The sequence below is a fragment of the Hakea prostrata genome, chromosome 11, assembly GCF_041222555.1.
Source record: "Hakea prostrata isolate BN-2017 chromosome 11, UWA_Hpros_2, whole genome shotgun sequence".
In the NCBI taxonomy this organism is placed as follows: domain Eukaryota; kingdom Viridiplantae; phylum Streptophyta; class Magnoliopsida; order Proteales; family Proteaceae; genus Hakea; species Hakea prostrata.
In genome coordinates this window covers 9080314-9101504 of record NC_142610.1, presented here as the reverse complement: position 1 = coordinate 9101504, position 21191 = coordinate 9080314, and the positions used below count along the sequence as shown (strand labels likewise).

Here is a 21191-nt window from a genome sequence, read left to right as displayed (position 1 = left end):
TGGGAGTCTGGGCTTTTAACCGCTCTACTAACCCACCATTGACTCTATGGATTTTATTTCATACCAATAAATCTACAGATTCATATTTTTAGCGTAAAAAGGTGAAGGATTAACACAACAAACGGGTATATATCTTCCATTTGTGAATCTAGAGATTTGACAATAAAAAGTTCGCTCTTTGTTGAAGGAACTTTATTAAGAAAACAAAAGAAAAAAAAAAAAAGGAAAAAAAAGAGAAAAAGTCAATCCTACCATCCGACAAAAACGTGGCGTTGTGGGCCCTGCTGAGTAGGATGAATATGCAGTCTCCTTCCTTACTCCTCGTAACTGAATGGAAAACCGGTGCCAGAGCTCATGAAAGGCTGTTGCTCACAGGAAATCCTTCCAAGACCCAGTACAAATCCTTCCTTACTCTTCTCTTTCTCACGCTTTCTCCTAAGAAGTCGGTCGTTTTGAAATCTAAATCATTTCTCAAGCTTCGCTCTGGATAACTCAAAAGAGCGAATCGTGGCTTCTTCAGGGCCACAAAGCCTCTCTCGAAGGAAAGCTGCCTCTACTGATTCTTCGTCGCCACAAACCCCCGTTTCGAGGCCGATTCGGATTGTTCACAAGGGACCATTACCTTCTTCTCGGTCCGATCATCCTTTTTGGCAGCAGAACTGGTTTCTTTTTTTAATGGCGATCTCTTTCTTTGTTCTTGCTGTCTTTTTCTACCTCCGCATTGACTTGAGTCAGAGCGTTTCTTCTCCCCTTCGACTACCGCATCCGAAGGTGTTGAGGTGAATACCACGAATCTATCTCCACATTTACTGATCCAATTTGCTGGAGAAAAGTTCAAGATTTCGTTGATTTCTTATCCTTGTTTATCAGATTACTTATGGGACGGTGCTTAAGCTAATGCACGAAAAAACGAGTTTCCGGCTGCATTCACATGATGTGCCTTACGGCTCCGGCAGTGGACAGCAATCGGTGACTGGTTTTCCAACTGTTGACGACTCGAATAGCTACTGGGTAACTTTTCTTGAGCGTTCTTGATTTCATGATAATAACGATGGGAATGTCAATGAAAATTTCAATGCCCTCCTCCGGCCTGATCGTGTTTGGAGATTAAGTGGTTTTTGTTTTTGTGCAGATTGTTACTCATATTTATTTATTCTCTGGATCTGTTCCAAGTTTGTTTAGTTTTGGTTCTTTGCAGATCGCTAAACCAGTGCCGGACTCATCTGCTAAACAAGGTGATAGAATCAAAGATGGAACTTCTGTCAGATTGCAGCACATGACAACTAGGAAATGGCTGCACAGCCACTTGCATGCGTCTCCAATATCGGAAAACCTCGAGGTCGGTTGGCAATTTACTTTATCCTCTTATTTCATGTTTCAATTTTTGTTATTTCAAGGCTTAATTCGGAAAAATTTGCGTCTCTGTTATCTATGTTTCTAAAGGGACTTTAGCTTCCATTAATGATTTCTGATGGCGAGAGAAAATTAAGTGTTACGTAATGCCAATTTTCTAGGACATCATTTGTATTTTGTGTACCATTTCATTGCATACTAGAATGAAATATAGTATTAGAGGCAGATCATAATTGTTTGCTTGAAGTTAGAAGTTGCTACATTTTACATTGGAAAAACTGCGGGTTACCTATTATTCTATTGACTTAGCTAATACAGACTATTTTCTTATTGAGGTTCGAGTCAGTGCATAATAAAGCATGAAATTATGCCTTATGTGATAGACTTGAAACTGATTTTATTGTTGAAATTTGTAACAATACTTTTCACTGAATCCTTCAATATGTCTCTTTCTTGAATTAGTTTTTATTAACTTATGAGTAACATTCCCAGCCTGAGTGTCACGACCCCACTTTTCACAGCTTGGTGGGGCCCTCATTATGGACATTTAGCTAGGGCACGTGACAGTTCATTCCTTAAAATAAACTTGTTTTTAACTACTAAAACCAGACTAAACATTCTTTAGAACAAACAAACAACCTGTCTGAGGACCTGTCAACATTTTCAATAATGAGCTTTGCGGCCCGGTAAGCAATATAGACAACCATGTAAGTAAGTCAGGCAGTTCATCATGCATCAATAATCATATAACATCATACATTCCAATTTTTCCTTTTGTTTTCCTTTTCCATTATCCTTTTCCTGCTCATTTTTCCTTTTCTTTTCTTTTTCCTTTTTTCTTTTTCTTTTACTTGCATTTCAGTTATCTGACATTATAGTCTTGAGCCTAGGCAAATCCGGAGGATGCACATATCTCTTCACCACCGAAGTGGCTTCGGTCTCTTCACCACCGGTGGCTTCGTCTCTTCACCACCGAGTGGCTTCGCTCTTCACCACCGGTGGCTTCGTCTCTTCACCACCGAGTGGCTTCGGCTCTTCACCACCGGTGGCTTCGTCTCTTCACCACCGGTGGCTTCGGCTCTTCACCACCGGTGGCTTCGTCTCTTCACCACCGGTGGCTTCGGCTCTTCACCACCGGTGGCTTTAGTCTCTTCACCACCGAGTGGCTTCGTCTCTTCACCACCGGAGTGGCTTCGTCTCTTCACCACCGGTGGCTCGGCCTCTTCACCACCGAGTGCTTGTCTCTTCACCACCGGTGGCTTGTCTCTTCACCACCGGTGGCTTCAGGCACAAGGCCTTGTACACCTCGTGGATTGCCATCGCATAGACTCAATCTTTTCACTTTTCGGGATTGCTTCATGCCTTCTCATTTGGGTACATAAGTACCGGGACTTATAAAGCCATTACATTTTATTCCTTTTCTTTTACTCTTTTCATCTTCAATTCCTGTTGCATTACCATGCTCTGCCCATTTCAATATACATTTTTCATTTCAATCATCATTTAGCATCATATGAGTAAGTGGACACAACTCCATACAATTCAATCATTTAAACATGAGAGCATGATATCATTCAATCTCATCCAACACGGTCCATGACATTCCATCATTTACATATGAAAACATGATAATTACATTTAACATGCATAAACATCCTTGCAAATTCATGATTAACGGTTCAAACACACTATCCACATTCCATTTCAACCAATTCAATCTAATCATTGCTGTCATCCAATTCCATGCATTTTGTTCAATACACAATTTGCATCATCGAATAAATAACATAGACTTTATGTTGCCATGTGCATGCTACATATCTATTAAAGAAAAACACCAACTTATCATCATAGGTTGGTCAATATTACTACCGTCCCGGTTCCATATGTGTGTGATTTGACCCGGTTCGCAAAATCCGCTTTCCCTACGGTATCCCGAACAATTAACGATTATGCCGATTACGCGGAAACCAACGGGAGATTTTCCCCTATTTTTTTTATTCTCTCTCCTACTTTCTCTCTCCTCCTCACGGTTTTCCTCTCTCCTTTCTTGTCTTCCTCTTCTCTCTCCTCTTCTCCCCACTGCTTCTCTCTCCTTTCTTCTCCCCACTCCTTCTCTCTCCTCTGCCCTTTAATGGCTGCCCTCTTCTCTCCGATTTTCCCTTTTCTCTTTCCACTTCTCCCCTCCACTCGTTCTCTCTCTTACCTTAATTTCCTCTTCGAAATCGAAATCGAAATCTCCTCTTCTCGTGTATAATTCTTTCTCCTCGCTTTATGGCTTCTTCTCTTCCTCTGTTTCTCAACTCCCTCCGCTAATTCCTCTTCTCTTCTCTTCCTCTTTAATTCTTCTCCTTTTGTTTCTCTTGTCTCTCCCCTCCGTTCTTCACTTCTCTCCCCCTTAACTCATCTTCATTCTTCGAAATTCTGTCTTCTCCTAACTCCTTCTCGCCTACTTCTTTCTCCTCTCCGGGCCTTCTCTTTCTCTCTCCTTTCATCCCTGAGTCGGTCCTCTTGGTCGGTTAGTAGATATAATATATATAATATATATATGTCTATCCCTATACATATGTATATCTTTCATTAAATGACTAATGGGCTTTGTTATGGCCTTGTGGGCCCCTGTAATATCATTGCGGGCCCACTTTGGGTGCTAATATTGTCCTCCGGTTCGAACCATGCCGATCATTTCCTCGTTTCGGTTCGGCTAATTCCCCCGTGGAATCCCGGCGATGTCCGCCTGACCCAATATCATTGGATCCCCTCGTTTACTATCCTTTAACTATCTCAATCATTTGTTAAACCATAAAATCAATCATCGGATCCTTTAATAATTTTAAAGAGTGACACATTCACACGATAATAAAATAACAATATAAAAAGATGCGGGGCATCCCACTGAGTCTGTATCTCTGCCATCTTTTAGGGTAATGACTTCCATGCTCTCGCTATCCTACCCTTACCATTGCCCACATCTACTAGCTCCGGGAAAACCAGCGCCATGCTCCACTCTTTCCCTAGATTTACATCTAAGATTTGTTCTCACATTAATTTAGTTGAGCATCTTCCCTTTGTAATTAGTATTTGTAAACCTAAAATTGTAACTTTAGTCATATTTTTTTTTGATTGTTGTATTATTCTTTAGTCTATTACGTCTCCCTGTCCCACCCCAGCCCACCCTGAGGGGCCAGTGGGTGCGTGTGTGATTGAACATTAATTACAGATACCCTCTCCAAATTTGACAGTGTTGATGAAGTGTTGTAGGAAAAAACGACTTTTACCTTTTTATGTAATGGGTTAAAATTAGTGGTATGTGAAATACCACTGGTACACTTCAACAAATGAGAATCTAGCAAGAGAACTCCATAGTCTTCTACCTGTTTTACCTCTGACCACTTGAACTGCTCAGCGAAGGTCTGCTGATTGGTCATTCAATTTATGGAAAAACCTGTCATGGACTTCTGAAATTAAAACAGCCCATTTTCATTTCTTCTTCTTTGACTTAATGTAGCTGGTCTGTGTGAAAACTCCCATTACTTTATATGGGTAGCTAGCTTGCGTTCAGAGGAAAAGGGTTAGTTTTCCTTGGTTTCAAGTGTAATTAGCCCATGGGAGATATGGGATCAAAACCCTGAGATGGTGAACCAGGCTCTGTGGGCGTCATAATGGGTCATAATGGGCTGAAACTCGGAGAAAATTTAGGTAACAATATGGGGATATGGTCCTTCAAGTTTGGTTGAGTTTGGATGGCTATACTAGAAAACTTGGGGTTTCTTGAATTTAGGGTTTTAAGGAATATGGAAATTCAATAAGATATTTATATCCTAAATTGGCTTTTGAGAATGGGGTCTAGCTAGGTTTTAAGATCACTAGAGTTGGGGGATGATCTGCCTAAAGTTTAGGACATATCTGATGGTTAGATTGGTTTAGATCTGACCTTGAAATTCGGGTGTCTTAGGAAGTCCAAAAATCCACAAAAATAAAAGAAAATATAAAGGTGATAGGAGAAGGGGGATAGAGTTTTGGCTGCTTAATACCCGGAAAGGAGAGCCTTGATTTGCAAAGGAGCTGGAGTGTCTTGTGTAGACTGAAATCCACAATCAATGATTGCTTGGCTTCAGAAAGAACCTTTTATCAAACACCTTGGAAATATCTTAACAAGGGCTGAGAACACCATTCCAACTGAGAATGGCAAAGAGACAATAGAATTGGGCTGCAAAGCCAAAAAATATTGTATGGTAATCAAGGGTGTTTGTTCTTCCCTCTTTTTTTGTTCTTTTTCTTTGGGGGGGGGGGGGTTGGGGTTTGTGGGAAGGCTAATTTGCCTAGGAAATCTTATTACCTAAGGCTTGGAGACTTTTATAAAAACATAAGGAAAAAGACTATTCTACCCTTATAATTTAATTTGGGAAGAAGTTACATAAATAGACCAATTAATTATACGTATTTCATACTTAGCTTTGATACCTGAATTTAGGTTAATAGGCATGGCCACATAAACCTATTTGACAAAGGCCGAACATCCATAGTTATCAACTTATCATCCTTGGGTTGATTTTAAAGGAAGAAATTCAATTTGGTTCTAGAGCTGCATCAACTTTCCCCATCTTGAAAAAAGTTGTTTTCAAATTTGGTTATGATGTGTGGGGAATATGTGTGGCAGCCTTGACCATTCCTATGAAGAAGTCTTGCAATCGAAGAACTTTAGGAATAAAATCTTCAGTCCTGGGAGCTTTCTCTTCATAGAACCATGGGAGCATGACAAACTCTTAATGTAGCCTCAATAGGGTGAGGGCCAGAAACCAAGATCAAATAGATGAACAACAGTCAAATTAGGATTTACTAAACCTTTGGCTGAGGCTGTTTGAGTTTTTAGGGCTTTTCGGATGGAGTTTCAGGTCTGACTTAGGGCTTAAGTCTAAGGTTTCAGAAATCTGAACTGTTTTGTTCTTATTTTAGATTTCAGATTAGGGTTAGGGTTTGGTGATTCTAGGAGGTCAAGGTTTTTAGGGTTTGGAGGGGAGAAAACAGGCTGGGGTTGGGATCGAGCGGTGAGGGGATTTTTTTTTTGGGGGGGGGGGGGGTATGTATCTAGAAGGGCAGGGACTTCTGGTGGAGGTTAGGGAAATATGGAAATTATGGCTTTAATGGGAAAGAAAAGGGAGGCCGCACAGTAGGGGGAGAAGAAACAATAGGTTAGGGTGGGGAAAACAGGGAGGGGGGAATCAGTCTAGGGTTGTTACTTACCAAGTCTAGAAGCCTGCGATGGGGATGAAGTGTACTCAGACAAAAAATGCTGCCAAAGGAGAATTCCTTCAACTTGAAACCCTAGGATCTCACTTGATTGTTGATCATTGTTGCAACAACTTTCTCTAATAATTTTATATCAGCACGGTCTTGTTACAAGCGTAGACTGGCTATTTATATCCTTTATTAGCGACTCGTATTGGGACTTAAGATAAAAACATAATATAAATGGACTTTTAACTTAAATTGGATTTCTATTTTAAACAGGACTTCTACTTATCTCATCCTAGACCATCCTTGCTTGCATTCGTCAAAGGGTAGCTTCTGCGCCCTTCCTGCCTACTGAAATTGAATTTAAAGCTAGATTATAGATAGGCCCTAGAGTGGGGCTGCCAAATTACGAAAATACTCCTATTGCCGAAGCGTGCTTCCAATGCTGTTGGTAGTACCCTAGGCTGCTGGGCAGCAAGCCTAATTATTATTATGGGCCTTGGGGGTTTTCTTGGGGTGGGTGTGGTGACCTACATCAGCTCTCCCAGTGAAAGCCACACACTTCTCATATAGATCTGGATGACTCCTCTTGAAATCATCAGCGTGGATCTACGTGCTCTCACTCCTGGCTTGCCCTTCCACTTAACAAGAAAGGAATGTTAGTCTGGCCCTTTACAAGTAGTCTTGTGCGTGTCATTATGAGCTTCATGAGTTGAGTCTCCTGTAGGGGGGCTTCAGTTGAGGTAGGAACAACACATGCTCTTAAGTCTTCTTCCAGTTCCTTATATGGTCAAATTTACATTTATTCTCCCTATCCATGATGGTGACATCATTATCAAATAACCATGGCCTCCTGGGAATAATATTTGATAATCTCATGGAATGACATTGCACCAAATCTCTTCAGTGTATAAGTGTAGGCTGATGGTACTAGATATCTCAAAGAAACCTCAAGCCTGGCACTGTAGAGGAAGATACTTGTAGGGATTTTTTGGATGTTTTTCAGTCTTGAGATCAGCTTTTTTCACAAATCCCTCAGATACCACGTTGACACTATTGCCACTATCCACTATCACCTGGGCTAGATGTTCACTTGTCTCAAGTCTGGTGTAGAAAATGCAGCTCCTTCTCTAGTCTTCTCCCTTTGGTTTCGTGACAAAAATTTGGACATCACATTCATTTGAGAGTTTTGGTCCAAGTAGTCTTCATCATAGAAGTCTTTTAGATCTAATTCTAATGGGGGCTAATGACTTCTTTTTCTTCATGACTTTGTTGGTTGGCATCAAGGACAACAACTCCCCTTCTTTGAGGGCACTCTCTGGCAAAGTGCCCCTTCTCATGACAGTAGTAACATTCTCCAAGATTGTGGCTGTGGGTGGGTGATAAGAACCCTCTAATCTAATGTCAAAATTAATACTAAAACCAAGAAATTAACAATAATTAACTGGTATTAATTGAGCCAGTCACTCTGACAACATTCAATGCTGCCTCTCAGCCATAGGTTGCACAAAACCCTCACATATACAGTTCAATACCGTCTCCTCTCAATTCCCCCCCCCTTATTACCCCTCAACTAACACTAACACTCTCTCTCCTCCACATGGCGTAATCCTAGGGCCTAATCACTTTCGGTCCCTCGAAATTTCTCCGCAAAATTTCTGCTGGTTTGCAACTCCACACAGAAGCCTAGCACCATATTGGTTAAAAGAAGACCTCATGTCTTCAATCTTCACGTCAGACTCCAGAGGTTCAGCCCCAAGTATTCTGAGATCTACCTGGTCGTGGTTTTCTTCTAGTTGCACAGGTTCAGTAACCCTCCTGATCCTGCCTTCATTGAAGTCGAATTGCAGAGCTTCTTTGAAGATTGACCAGTTGAATTCTGGCCATTTTCTCCGGTTGATCCAGTCCACAGCATCTCCTTCCAAATGTTGGAGTGCCACTTCTAACCGTTGCTCCTCCTCAATCTGGTTTTTCAAACAGAACAGCAGCACCTTTGCAACTCATTGTTGCACTTCTCCTTTACCAGAAAAAGAAGACACTGCCATGCCGGATTGTGACTGCTCTGATACCAATTTGATAAGAACCCTCTAATCCAATATCAAAACTAATGCCAAAAATAAGAAATTAACAAAGATAATCTGGTTTAAATGGTGCCAGTCACCCCCACAGCATTCAATGCTACACCTTAGCCATTGGCTGCCCAAACTCTCACATAAACATTCAATACCATCTCCTCTTAATTTACCCCATTTATTACCCCTCAACTAACCCTAGCACTCTCTCTCCTCCACATGGCGTCATCCTAGGGCCCTAACACAGCATCTTCCCTGTTCCTATGATTCCCACTAGTTTCTCCACGAGGGGGAATAACTATCTAGGAATTTACCTCTGGAGGTGGAGGTAACTCTTCTTCTTTGTTAGGCTGTTCTACTTGAACCATCCTAGCTGCCAAATCCTGTATTTGGGCTGAAACATCTGTTAGGGTTTTTCCACATGCTCTCTAAAGCCTTGGTTGCTCTTGATTCATCCATGGCTCTGATACCACTTTGATGTAGTCTCAGACTCTCAATAGGGTGAGGGCCAAGAAACCAAGATCAAATAGATGAACAATAGTCAAATTAGGATTTAGTAAGCCTTCGGCCAAGGCTGTTAGGGTCCGTAGGGCTTCGTGGATGGAGTTTTAGGTCTGACTTGGGGTTTAAGAAATCTTAACTGTTTTGTTCTTATTTTCAGATTTCAAATTAGTGTTAGGGTTTGGTGATTCTAGGGTCAAGGTTTTTAGGGTTTGGAGGGGTAGAAGGGGGTGGGGAATTCTGGTGGAGGGTTAGGGAAAGATAGTAATTAGGGTCGTAGGGGAAAGAAAAGGAAGCTGGCAGGGTAGGGTAAGAAGAAACAGTAGGTTAGTATGGGGAAAAAGGATTTTTTTTGGGGGGGGGGGGGGGGTGGGATCAGTCTAGGTTGTTACTAAGTCTAGAAGCCTGCAATGGGGATGGTAAATTGTAGGCAAACAAACAGTGCCACCAAAGGAGAACTCCTTCAACTTAAAACCCTAAGAGTTCATCCAATCCTTCATCTTTGCTGCATCAACTGTCTGGTTACAAGCATAGACTGGCTACTTAATGGCTTTATTACTGACTCCTACCAGGACTTAAACGTAAAAAACAGAATTTAAATAGGACTTCTAACTTAATGGCTCTATCTTAAATAGGACTTCTACTTTCACCCCATAATCAAATTTTCAAGAAAATTTTCTTGAGCCCATTTGGATTGATTTTGACAATAACTTGGTTAACTGGCCCTCATTGAATTGATGTTGTTTCTCTTATTCACAGTAACTTGAAAATTACATCAGCTGATGTAAACCCAATTTTAGGATTAGGATTTTTTGAAAGAAATCCTAAATTGAGGGTTTGCTCAAGATCTTCCAGCAAATAGTTGACAAATCAAGATGGGATGGATGGTATGGTTGAGTTTGGGTCTTGGGTAAAGATGGGAATTAACAAAACCTAAATGGGTTGCAAAGGTTGAGATAGTAATGGTTTTAGGATTCATGGGAAAACTTAGGAATGATTTTAGGGAAGGGCGAATTTGTTATGGGTTGGGTTTAGGGTAAGATTTGGTTTCCAAAACTAAATGGGTTGGTATGGGAAAGATTAGGGATATGGTTGTAAGTTGTAACAAAGAAATATAGGATGTGTTAAGGATTCCTAGGAAGGGTGGATATCCGGTTCTCTTCTTCTTTCTTCTCCTTTCTTTTCTTTTCCTATGATGTGGTCCCTCACTATTCACTGACAAATCATAACCCATGATTCACACTGTTATCAACTCAGTTGTACCCAAGTCCACTATGTCTCCAGATACCTCACGCCGTCTATGTGGATCTACTGTAGGCGGTAGGCACAAACGTTGCATACACAGTCATGTCCATGATTGGTGTCTTCAAGTAGTGTAGGATTTAAGGAACATACACACATAAAAAAATGAGCTCACAAAACCTAGTGAGGGGAACATCTAATGCGCAAACACAACAATATTTCATGGTGATGTGATGCACAAACATATGCTTTAGCACACAAATGCCTAGGTTCGTGAGGGTTAAGCGCTACTCTGGTCACGGTGCAATATTCTTTTATCACGGGGTAATTTCATATCATTCATATAATACCCCCAATATCACTCATTGCCCATCATAATCACATATCCACAAGAATACCACCGGACCGTTGGGCTACTCACATTTCACCCTAGACAGCCACGCAGTACACAAACATACGTTGGGCTACTCATGTTTCACCCACATCCCATTAGTTGACCAACTACTAATCCCCTTTTGGCGAGGGGAGTAGCCCTGGGGTATGCACTCTAGCCATGCAATTTACTATGATGAGTATGCGGGGTCCGAGGCATGTTTTGTGTCCGATACCATAGTGATACACCTAACTTCGTATGTAATATAAAATTAGCGTATAGATGCTGTCTATTTAATTATAATTAATTCATTTTATACCCATCATCATTAGGGTAGTGATGAGTGTAGGAATGCCGAGTGTACAGTCCATGAGTGTAACATTCACCATACACTCCCACGAGTGTAACATCCATCATGCCCATGAGTGTAACATCCATCATACATTGCCACCAGAGTGGGCTATTAATATCCATCATACATTCCCACCAGAGTAGGCCATTAATGTCCATCATACACTCCCACCAGAGTGGGCCATTAACGTCCATCATACACTCCCACTAGAATGGGCCATTACACATCCATGACATCTTACACTCCATCATCACTGGGTATGTATGAATTCACAATTTGTCCATATTATTATTCCATTCAAATATATATATATATATACCTAATTGCATCAATTCTACACAATATATTTATACTCATATGACTAAAGGAAATAATGCATAAGATCTATGATGCATGAGATTCCTCAATTCCCACTCACCGGTTACTTGTTGACTCATGATTCTCCTTTGTCTGGAAGCAACTCTTGATCGATTCAGCACCTAAGTTAATGAGTGTACAAAGTTAGTGTAGGTTAGGCAGAATCCTACACCCGAGCCCATCCTTCACTCATTAGGATTCTTCCTAATTTTGGTTTGGTCAAGGTTTGATTCTGGTGTTAAGCTCTTTTAGTCAAGGCTTATGCTGAGGACCACCTTGGATTGGAATCGGCGTGGATACCCAGTCAAGAGCCTCATGAGTGTAGGATCGACTCAGCCGGATTGTACACACATAGCCTACACTCACGGTTTAGGTTTCCAATATGGATCCGATTGGGGTCTTTTCTACAGATTACAATTATCAGTCTTAACTTGTTTAGGTTCCCTTTAATCGTAATTTCAATGCTCTTTTGAGGGTGAATCTTACAAAAGAATATACTCTCTCCTTTTTTATTTTAATATGCAAAATTTTACATGGGTCACGATTGATTTTCCAACGTATTCTCGCAATCTCATGGATTAAGATTACACAAGGAGAAGAGGTGTTTAGGGCCATACCTGAATTTAGAGATTGCCTTTAGCCGTATCAAACGCAGCATCTTCCTCTTTCTTTCTCTTCTCTCTCTCTCTCTCCTCTACGATTAAAATTTCTCCTAAAACTCTCTCTTCCCCTTACCCTTTTTTATAGTTGCACGCATAACCCTTGGCTCAATAATATCTCACAAAGATAATATTGTAGGCAATGATTTCTACTTTAGATATTTTAACATTAATATATATTATATAATATTATATTAAATCATAACCTTATCATAAATCACCACCCATGGTTTTCATTTCACACCTAGCCTCTTACGTGGGGCTTGGAGATGAAAAAGGGTGGTGGTGGGAGGTGAAGGGCTCCAACCCTTCCACCTCAAACTCAACATTTAATTGCAATCCACTTTTGTCTCTTATTAATAATAAATTAATTCTAAGTTTGCTTCTCACGACATACGGTTTACATCTTTTAATACATGTTATATATATACATATATATCCCATGGTCCGACCAGTGTACGGTCCCACTGGATTCTAGCGTGAGTGGCGGGCCTATCCTTGAGTTCAATTATTGGTACCTTCAAGTTCAAAAATTTGTACTAATCATTTTCCCCATATTTGGGTTAGTCTAATTTCATCGGATATGGAATCTACACGCATTACTGGAGTTCAGCCAAATACAAACTCAATTATTGTATATTTAGTTATTTCAGGATGTCCGTACCCTTTTTGTGATTCGGGCCGGTGCATTGTTAACAATATCAACACCCAAATGATTACTTTATTAATATTCCTATGTCGATTTTAACACGGAAAACTAAACGTTAAATTCCTAAATAATCGAATTGTATCTCTTTGGAATGGCTTTCTCATTAAGGGTATCCGGTGGTTCACTTATTGGTTTTGTGAGGTTGACCCAAGGTTCACCGGTTCAAGTTAGTTTGTTAATTAAAATCAATAGTTTGGATTAGACTGGAATTTTGGGGTGCGGGTGTTACAAACAATATTCAGTTAGAATTTCAGTGCATCTCCATAACTTGCGCAAATCTCAACAATTCAATCTTTAGTCAATGCAGACTAAAGTTTAAAACCATAGGCTGGGTTTTTTTTAAGCTTTACATTAAAAGAAATAACTTAACTCAATCTGGGAGACTGTATCTTATGACTTAATAGACCAACTTAACCAGGGTTTTCTTTATAGCTTTGGATACCCTATTTACAACCAAATAATTACACAAATAAAAAGAAACCATCTTGGAATAACAACTAATTATCCAAAAGGAATCTTAATTCAAAATAGATTCCACTTGGGACTCTAATTATGACCAAGTATTTTGAACCCCAAAAACTCAATAACTGACAAAATACTAATATTGGATCTAGGGAGTTCCAACTAGACCCTTCTTGAGCCCTTACAGGGCTGGAAAAAAATGATCAAAATACCCTTGGGCCATTTGGCCAGCTTTGGAATGGGCCCTTTGGGTCTGGGTTTTGGGCCTAATTATAGGGGGTTTGGCTCCTCTCCAGGGAGGGAATCTCCCAGGGAGTGCCTAGTGAACTATTAGATTCAGCCATGGGTCATATGCTGACCTAATGGCCAGGGAAAAAATACCCATTTTTACCCTATCAAACCCATCTCCCTCAACTCGAGTAGAGTTCCATTCAAACTCTCTCTCTCTCTCTCTCTCAATTGATCTTCTATCCTTCCAGATTTGGTTTCTCTATGAAATCCTTTTCTTTCTTCTTTCCTGTTTCTTCATGATCAAGTGCAAAGGAATGACATTCAATTGGTGAGTTTCTTCTCTACAAGGTACCCTAAGTTCCTAACTGCAGGTTGTGGCTTCACCTACAACAAATCCATCTTATTCTGTAATCAGAGAGTGGAACCAAAAGCTTCTGCAAGGTGGAGACTACAATCCAATTTTTCAAACGATACTAGCCATCCAGAACTTTTCCAGGGACACTGAGATTCTAAATTTTTTTTTTGGGTTATTTCTTTCCTTCTACTTTTTAGTGATACAGAATGATTTGTATCAATATTGATCAGCCAGTTTGCAGATCTGGAAACGGAGAAATCTCCGATTTTTTTTTCTTCAACAAAAAATCTCAAATCTGAAGAGTTAAACGATCAAAGCCGAAACAGGGAAGAAAGAAAAGGATTTCATAAAGAAATCAAATCTGGGAAGACAGAAGATGGCGCTGAGAGAGAGAGAGAGAGAGCGCATATGACACATGGCTGAGAGGGTAAAAATGGGTACTTCTTCCTGGCTGTTAGATCATCATATGTCACATGGCTGAATCTAATAGTTCACTGGGCACTCACAGGGAGGGAAGCTGAACCCAGGGTCAACCCATATCATTAGCCTTCCTAACCAGGTAAAAGCATATAGGGAAAAAATTCAACTTGCCTTGTCTTATGACAAGACAAAGAGAAAAATACCATTGACAAGCACTTTCCAAGACACATACCTTTTCAAATAGGGTGGAACTTAGCCCTGCTTTCTAAGCAGAATTATAAGCAGAAGACTGCCTAAGCTTCTTGGAGCTGCTGAGCATAACAAATTGAAGCTGAAGATGGATAAAGGTAGTTGGCCTGCCAAGCCAATAGGCAAAGCGCTTACGGATAACTATGCAGAGTCAATCGTGTACCTGTCACATGACCAGTTGCTCCTAACGAATGTCTTTCATGAAGCACTTGTTTTTCGGGTTCCCAGAATAGGAGGGAGTCATGAGATTGGAGGCCTACCATATAGAGTAAAGGAGGCCAGAGACGAGGTAAAATAGATTCTTTTTATGTCCAACGACTGTCACAAATAAGGAGTTCATATTTTGTATAATTTGTTTAGGGAAAATTTAGGCAAAATGCCATCTCATATATGAAATTGCACACCCCTTCACTTGTCACCTTCATGCAAGGGGACGATATGTCAAAATGTTCCTCCCCCATTGTCAGGTTCCAAAGGACTTTCCTAGTTTGCCAGGAACTGCACTCAGGCGGTGTACCGAACGTTCTCTATGTATTTGCATACATATCTTGGGCATCTTAACTGATGGCTTCTTTTTAAGAATGCTGTAGTCCACCTGAATACTGAAGTTGAATTAATGACTTGTTTTTGTCATGTGAATTGTGTTTGAATCCAACGCCTTTTGAGCTTTTACACCATCACATATTGGGGGATGCCTTGCTGTATGTTATTCTCAAGTGCTCAAGTATAATGATTTTTTTTTCATTGTTATTTTTTTTTAATGTTTTAACAGTTGGGTCTTACACGTTTTACACTTTATAGTGTGTTCACATCTTTAAACTTAGGCTTAACAGGAAAGTTTCATTTCTTCGCTCTCAAACCTTAAGACCCTCCTGAGTTGCATAACTTTAAGCTTCATTGCCACAGTATACTGTATTTAATTGTACCTTGTTCTTCTATAGGTTAGTTGCTTCGGTGAAGAATATGAGTCTAATTCTGGGGATCATTGGAGGTGAGTCCTTGTAATCCCTTTTCTGAATGACTTTTTTAGAATACCTTGGTCATGCAGATGGCTGATGTCATTTTATCTCTGTAGGCTTGAGATCGAGGGTGGTGGGAAAACATGGAAGCAAAATCAGAGGATCAGGCTTCAGCATGTGGAAACTGGTGGTTATCTACACAGTCACAACAAGAAGTACCATAGGATAGCTGAAGGGCAACAGGAGGTAAAAAGATTTTTTTTTTGGGGTGGGGGGGGGGGGGGGGGGTGTGGATGTAAAATAAACATTGTGCAGTTTCTACGATTGATGAGAATCAATACAGAATACTTTTGCTTTTGGGAGTTCTTCCCCTAGAAATTTGTATGCTGACATGTACCTACACAGGTTTGTGGTGTTCGAGACAAACGTCCTGACAATGTGTGGTTGGCAGCAGAAGGTGTATACCTCCCAGTCATCGAAACCCATCAGCAGTTGACCTCTTCTCTTTGACCTTTAAAAAACAGACAGGACATGCAGTTTTTCTGGTGGTGGTTACTGAAAGTATACTTAGTTCCTTTGAGCTAAAGAACCAAATTACGATACAGGTAACAATCTACATCTGACAGATTGCATCACTTAATTTTTTCATAAGGAACCAGAGGTTTGATTTCAAGGGGACTAACCACTCAACTTCTAGATTGTATCTTTCGAATACACATTTTGCAGAATAATTCTGTATGGTTTCATGCCTCTGAATTTCTTGAGATGTGTATTGCATGGGCACGTTTTTTTGTTGTAACATTTCTTATAGCAGGTCAGAATGTTACTGTCATCCCTCGGATACTATGTTTAGATGTCTCCTTGATACATCACCCAGAAAAGAATTGGGCCTTGGTCTTGGTATACTATTCCTTCATTCATTAAAACTATTGGAATTTTTTGGCTATTACATGCCTTTTTGGCCTCCTATATCATGCCCAGAATATAGTTGAATTAAGAGCAGTTGAAACGATTGATGCAGCCTTCCCACTAAAGAAATAATTGGCATCAGGACTCTTCATTGGATACTAACGGGGACCAAAAAGATTATATGTTTTATGTCTAATGCTCCAGTGATGAGGATCTTGGATTCTCGTGGCCAGGTCTTGGGCATCCCTGTCTCTTCCACCTCCACCCAGTCACTTGGCAATCGAATTAGAAAAAATAGAGTACAAAGATAAATTAGTAAAACAGTTGTCACACCCCAGATATTGGTGGATATGACAGGAAATCCTTTATTTAAACCTTAAATTATACTAGGGAAGACACTAAATTCCTCACTTATTTTTATACAAGTGTACAAGAGATCCTTAGGTTTTCAATCTTCAACTTTTCAGAAAGATGTTAAAGCGTACATTGTCTTTTCTTGTTTGGGAGATCCCAGCCAAGATCTGAAGCAATTTCATCCGTGGGCCCCACTGTTTTGTGTGGTCGGGGAGCACTTTGTGCTACCCCAACGGAGTGATGATCCGAATTCTTAAATACCACCGTTCAAGAAAAATTTCCTTAAATTTATTCAACTTCATTTCACTAGAAGTGGAAAATCTTATATTTTATGAAAAATTTTTGAAAGATTAATTCCAAACCATTCAAATTGGTTTTTAAGTTAAACTTCACCTAGCATCTTTTCTATTTGATTTAAGCAGAAATAAAGATTATATGTATAATATGTCATTATTAAATATGGTTGAATATTTAAATAGTTGACAAATCCAACTCGACTTGCCAAGCTCAATTCATGCTCTGGTTGCAGGCCTGAAGGAGGGGAAATTTTTTATGCTGTCAGGGTAGCAGCAGTCAAACCCTATTTGAAAATTGTCATCTCATAGTTCATGCTTCAATTCTGCGCATTAAATGCCCAGACTGAGATTTTGGGCCATCAAATCCTAAATCTCCGTCAAAATTTCTTAATGGTTTAGATTTAATGGTCTATAATGCCTTGCTGTAAGGTCTTGCGCATTTAATATGTAAGACTGAAGCAAGCTCGCATTTTAGTGTCCAACTTCAGTGCTGTGCATTAAACGCGCAGCATTCAGGTGTCACGCTGCATTTGAAGGTGTAACATGCTTGCAGGAGTACCCAATTCCAATCCAATATGCACCTTTATATTCTCTTCAAAGCAGATCTTGATAGCAAAAAGGAAAAAAATTTTGTAAATCTTTTCTACCTACAATGATAGATTATCCCTCTTTTAGAATTTGTTTTGAGAACAAAACCAGAGAAGAGGAGGAAGAAGATGAACGTCTAGTCAAGAGGTACAAGGAGCTTGTTTCAAGCTTTCAAAGAGAGGAAGGGTGGGGATTTGAGAATTATAGCTGCAATTATGAAGGCTTCTGGTATACAGATGCACAATGCCAAGCAGTACTTGCAATCCAACACCATTTGAAAGCTCGTTCTGGTGATATAATCCTTGTAACCAACCCCAAATCAGGTGCTACATGGATCAAAGCTCTTCTCTTCACCACTGTTAACCGCAGTAGGTACGACCCTTACCTGGACAACCATCCTTTGCTCTCGGAGAATCCCCATGGTTTGATGCCATTTCTAGAGCTAATGCTTTACAACAACAGAATCCCTAACCTTGAAATATTGTCCTCTCCCAGGCTCTTAGCAACTCACATACCTTACACATCTTTGCCAGAAAGCATGATTTCTTCTGGGTGTCCCATAGTTTATCTTTGCCGGAACCCGAAAGATATGTTTGTTTCGTTCTTGCATTTTATAAACAAGCTAAGAGCTGGGCATTCAAAGCCACCTTTGAATGCCATGGAACTATTTGACAGGTTTTGCAAGGGAGTTACCCCTTTTGGGCCTTTCTGGGATCATGTTTTGGGGTACTGGAAAGCTAGTCTTGAAAGGCCTCAACATGTATTGTTCATCAAGTATGAAGAGTTGAAAGCAGACCCAGCATTTCAGTTGAAGAGGGTGGCTCAGTTTGTGGGTTACCCTTTCACTTCTGAAGAAGAAAAGGAAGGGTTGGTTGATGAGATCTTGAGGTTATGTAGCTTTGAGAAGTTGAGCAATCTTGAAGTTAATAAGACTGGAAAGCTTCCAGGGACTGGTGTTGGACATGACGTTTTCTTTAGGAAAGGTAAGGTTGGGGACTGGGAAAACCATTTGACCTCTGAAATGATTGAGCGCATAGACAAGATCACAGAAGAGAAGTTCCGTGGTTATGACCTCAAGCTTTAATCCTGTATCAGAAAATCTTATTGTTCCCTCTTTTTCTTCTGTTTTATCTTGGATCTTGATTGTGGAGGGTGATCAAATTGCAGTTTCAGCTACAAATAAAGTTCTGTGAGGAACTATGTAGTAGGCTTTGTTTAGTTCCATGTGTTAAGCATATTGGTAAAATATTTCACATAAAATGGACTTCATTGATTGTGTTACACTATGTAATTTAGTTTCCTTGTTGGTTTGATATGGGTAATATATGGTTACTAAAACTTATTTATGGACGGGCTAGTGTGGGCTAATAGGGATCATTAGACCTTGATGGACGATCTAATGGGTTTGTCTATATAAAGAATGCTAGGTCCTCTTTTAAACCCTAATCATAATCACATTATTTTCTGCGTTAGTTTAGAGAAGTTATTCCATCAAGCCAGTGAATAGGAAGGAGTCTAGAGGAGAAGATTTAATATCAAGTTGATCATATAATCAACTTCAAATTCAAGTTCATTCAAAGTGGGAGATTAAAGAAGAGATTTTGCAGTGTTTCTTCTTCAATGATCTTAAAGAAGTTTTACGGGTCCATAAATAAGTTTTTAATCAATATATGCGATTTTGGATAGAAATATTTTTACATATAATTGATTAAAGACCCGTAAGAATGTTGAATGATGAATTTAGGGTTCTAGAATTGAACTTATGCAATTTGTGAATTTTTTCTCCTGAGTTTTCATCGAAGTATGATTTTTGGCCAATAAATTTTTTTTTTCTTCTAGAAAGGATCTTGAAAATACGAGACTACTATTGTGTAGATCTCGAAAAAATGAAAAGATCGATATATTATGGGTCATCACCGGACTTTGGACGCGCCGGAATCCGGCAACAGTTTTTTTTTTAATGACTTTTTTTGGCTAGTGCTTTATCTTCGATTTTCTTTTTAAATTTTTTATTTTTCTTACGTGGCTTTGCTCCAATAGTTATTCTTGAGAGGTTAGTTTCGATGTTTTGATCTCCAATTATAATGGTAGCATATCAACCATCATGCGAAGGCCTGTTCCTTTGACATGACTTTACTTAATCACTCATAAAATACTTGAATATATTTTGATGAAAAGATAATTTATTCAAAAATAGAGTTCTAAACTTATTGACATCCACATTACAAATACGTAAAAGCTACAAGTTGGTGTTCATCCACAGAGTCGGGAGCTCAACCAAAAGTACCATCGAGATAAAGTGTTTGCCACAATGTTGGCTTCTCTTGGAATATGATTAACTACACGAGTTAAAAGATTCACATAGCATGACGCTATCTTGAACAACCTGAAAAATCTCATAATCCGGGCTAGAAGAATGGATGTGATTTACCAAATCATGGCAATCTGACTCCAAAATAATATCCTTAATCTCTCATTACATAGCTTGAAGCAATCCCACTCCTGAGGTCGGTTCAACAAGCTTCATATTTAAGGGCACTACTAAGATTTTTTCCCTTTTTTTCTTTTTTAGAATTACATTTGAGTTCCACAAGAAAAATTGGTAGAAATAGCATCACATCTTTTATAACACTCTTTTTCTTTCTTCCAGAGTCTCATCTGAATAATAGCACCAATACCATGTTTATGTGAAAGAGCCTCATCACATCCAGAAGTGGGGGAAACTATTGCAGCATATTACTTAGCTGAATTGATGCGATTTATCCATATCACACTAGCTCAACTTTTCTTTCAACTTTGCTGTGGAAATGAACTCCATGAAAGCTTCTGAACTACATATATCAGCGACACCCAGTTGTAATCTATTCTACACAGTGGCAGCAACATATAGGATTGCTTCACTACCCTCTTGAGCTGCTCCACCATGAAACAACCCCGCTTAATATCATCACCCTAGTGGGGCCATTGTCTCCAACAGGTCTTGCTAGCGGACTTCCAGCATTGGTGATCATCACACCACACAATCGCCAAACACAAAAAAAGGGTTACCAAATTATTCCAAAAATCACGAAGCAAATTCCTTTTCATAAGGTGAGAAAAATAATAAAATAAAAGGGCAAACCCTATGCTAAAAGGCTTCCTCCAGCGACTAATAAAGCTTTGCAAGGAACTGTAATGTATTTGGGGGCTGAATTCAAGGTTTAGACCTCAATATATAGCTGTCTTGATTTATTCAATGGTATCCCTCACTTGAAAAGTTCCTTTGTTTTTATCTTGTTCATAGTTGTTCCAAGGGATGCTAAAAATACCAATCCTCATTCTGTCTAAATTAGCTCTTTTGGTGGAGTTTTTGAATGTTTGGCATATGATCAATCCTTGGCTTATGACCATTTGTGATTCAGATGCCATGCATTGCTCTCTCCATGAAGAAAATTTCTTTCAATCACTCGCCTCCCCAAAAAAAATACGAAAGTGTTCAATCGGATCCCTTTCCCTTTCGTATGCAGTCATACATT

The 21191-nt window shown here is 39.6% G+C and overlaps 2 pseudogenes across 1 annotated transcript; both read left to right on the top strand.

Moving 5' to 3' along the window:
* The first annotated feature begins 337 nt into the window (after window positions 1–337).
* LOC148999958 (stromal cell-derived factor 2-like protein) lies at window positions 338–16623 on the top strand (annotated as a pseudogene). Its single transcript, XR_016170738.1, has 6 exons — window positions 338–779; window positions 871–1011; window positions 1199–1339; window positions 15512–15561; window positions 15646–15775; window positions 15935–16623. The product of XR_016170738.1 is annotated as a stromal cell-derived factor 2-like protein (transcript).
* Window positions 16624–17733: 1110 nt separating this feature from the next.
* LOC148999957 (cytosolic sulfotransferase 5 pseudogene) lies at window positions 17734–18822 on the top strand (annotated as a pseudogene).
* The last annotated feature ends 2369 nt before the right edge of the window (window positions 18823–21191 follow it).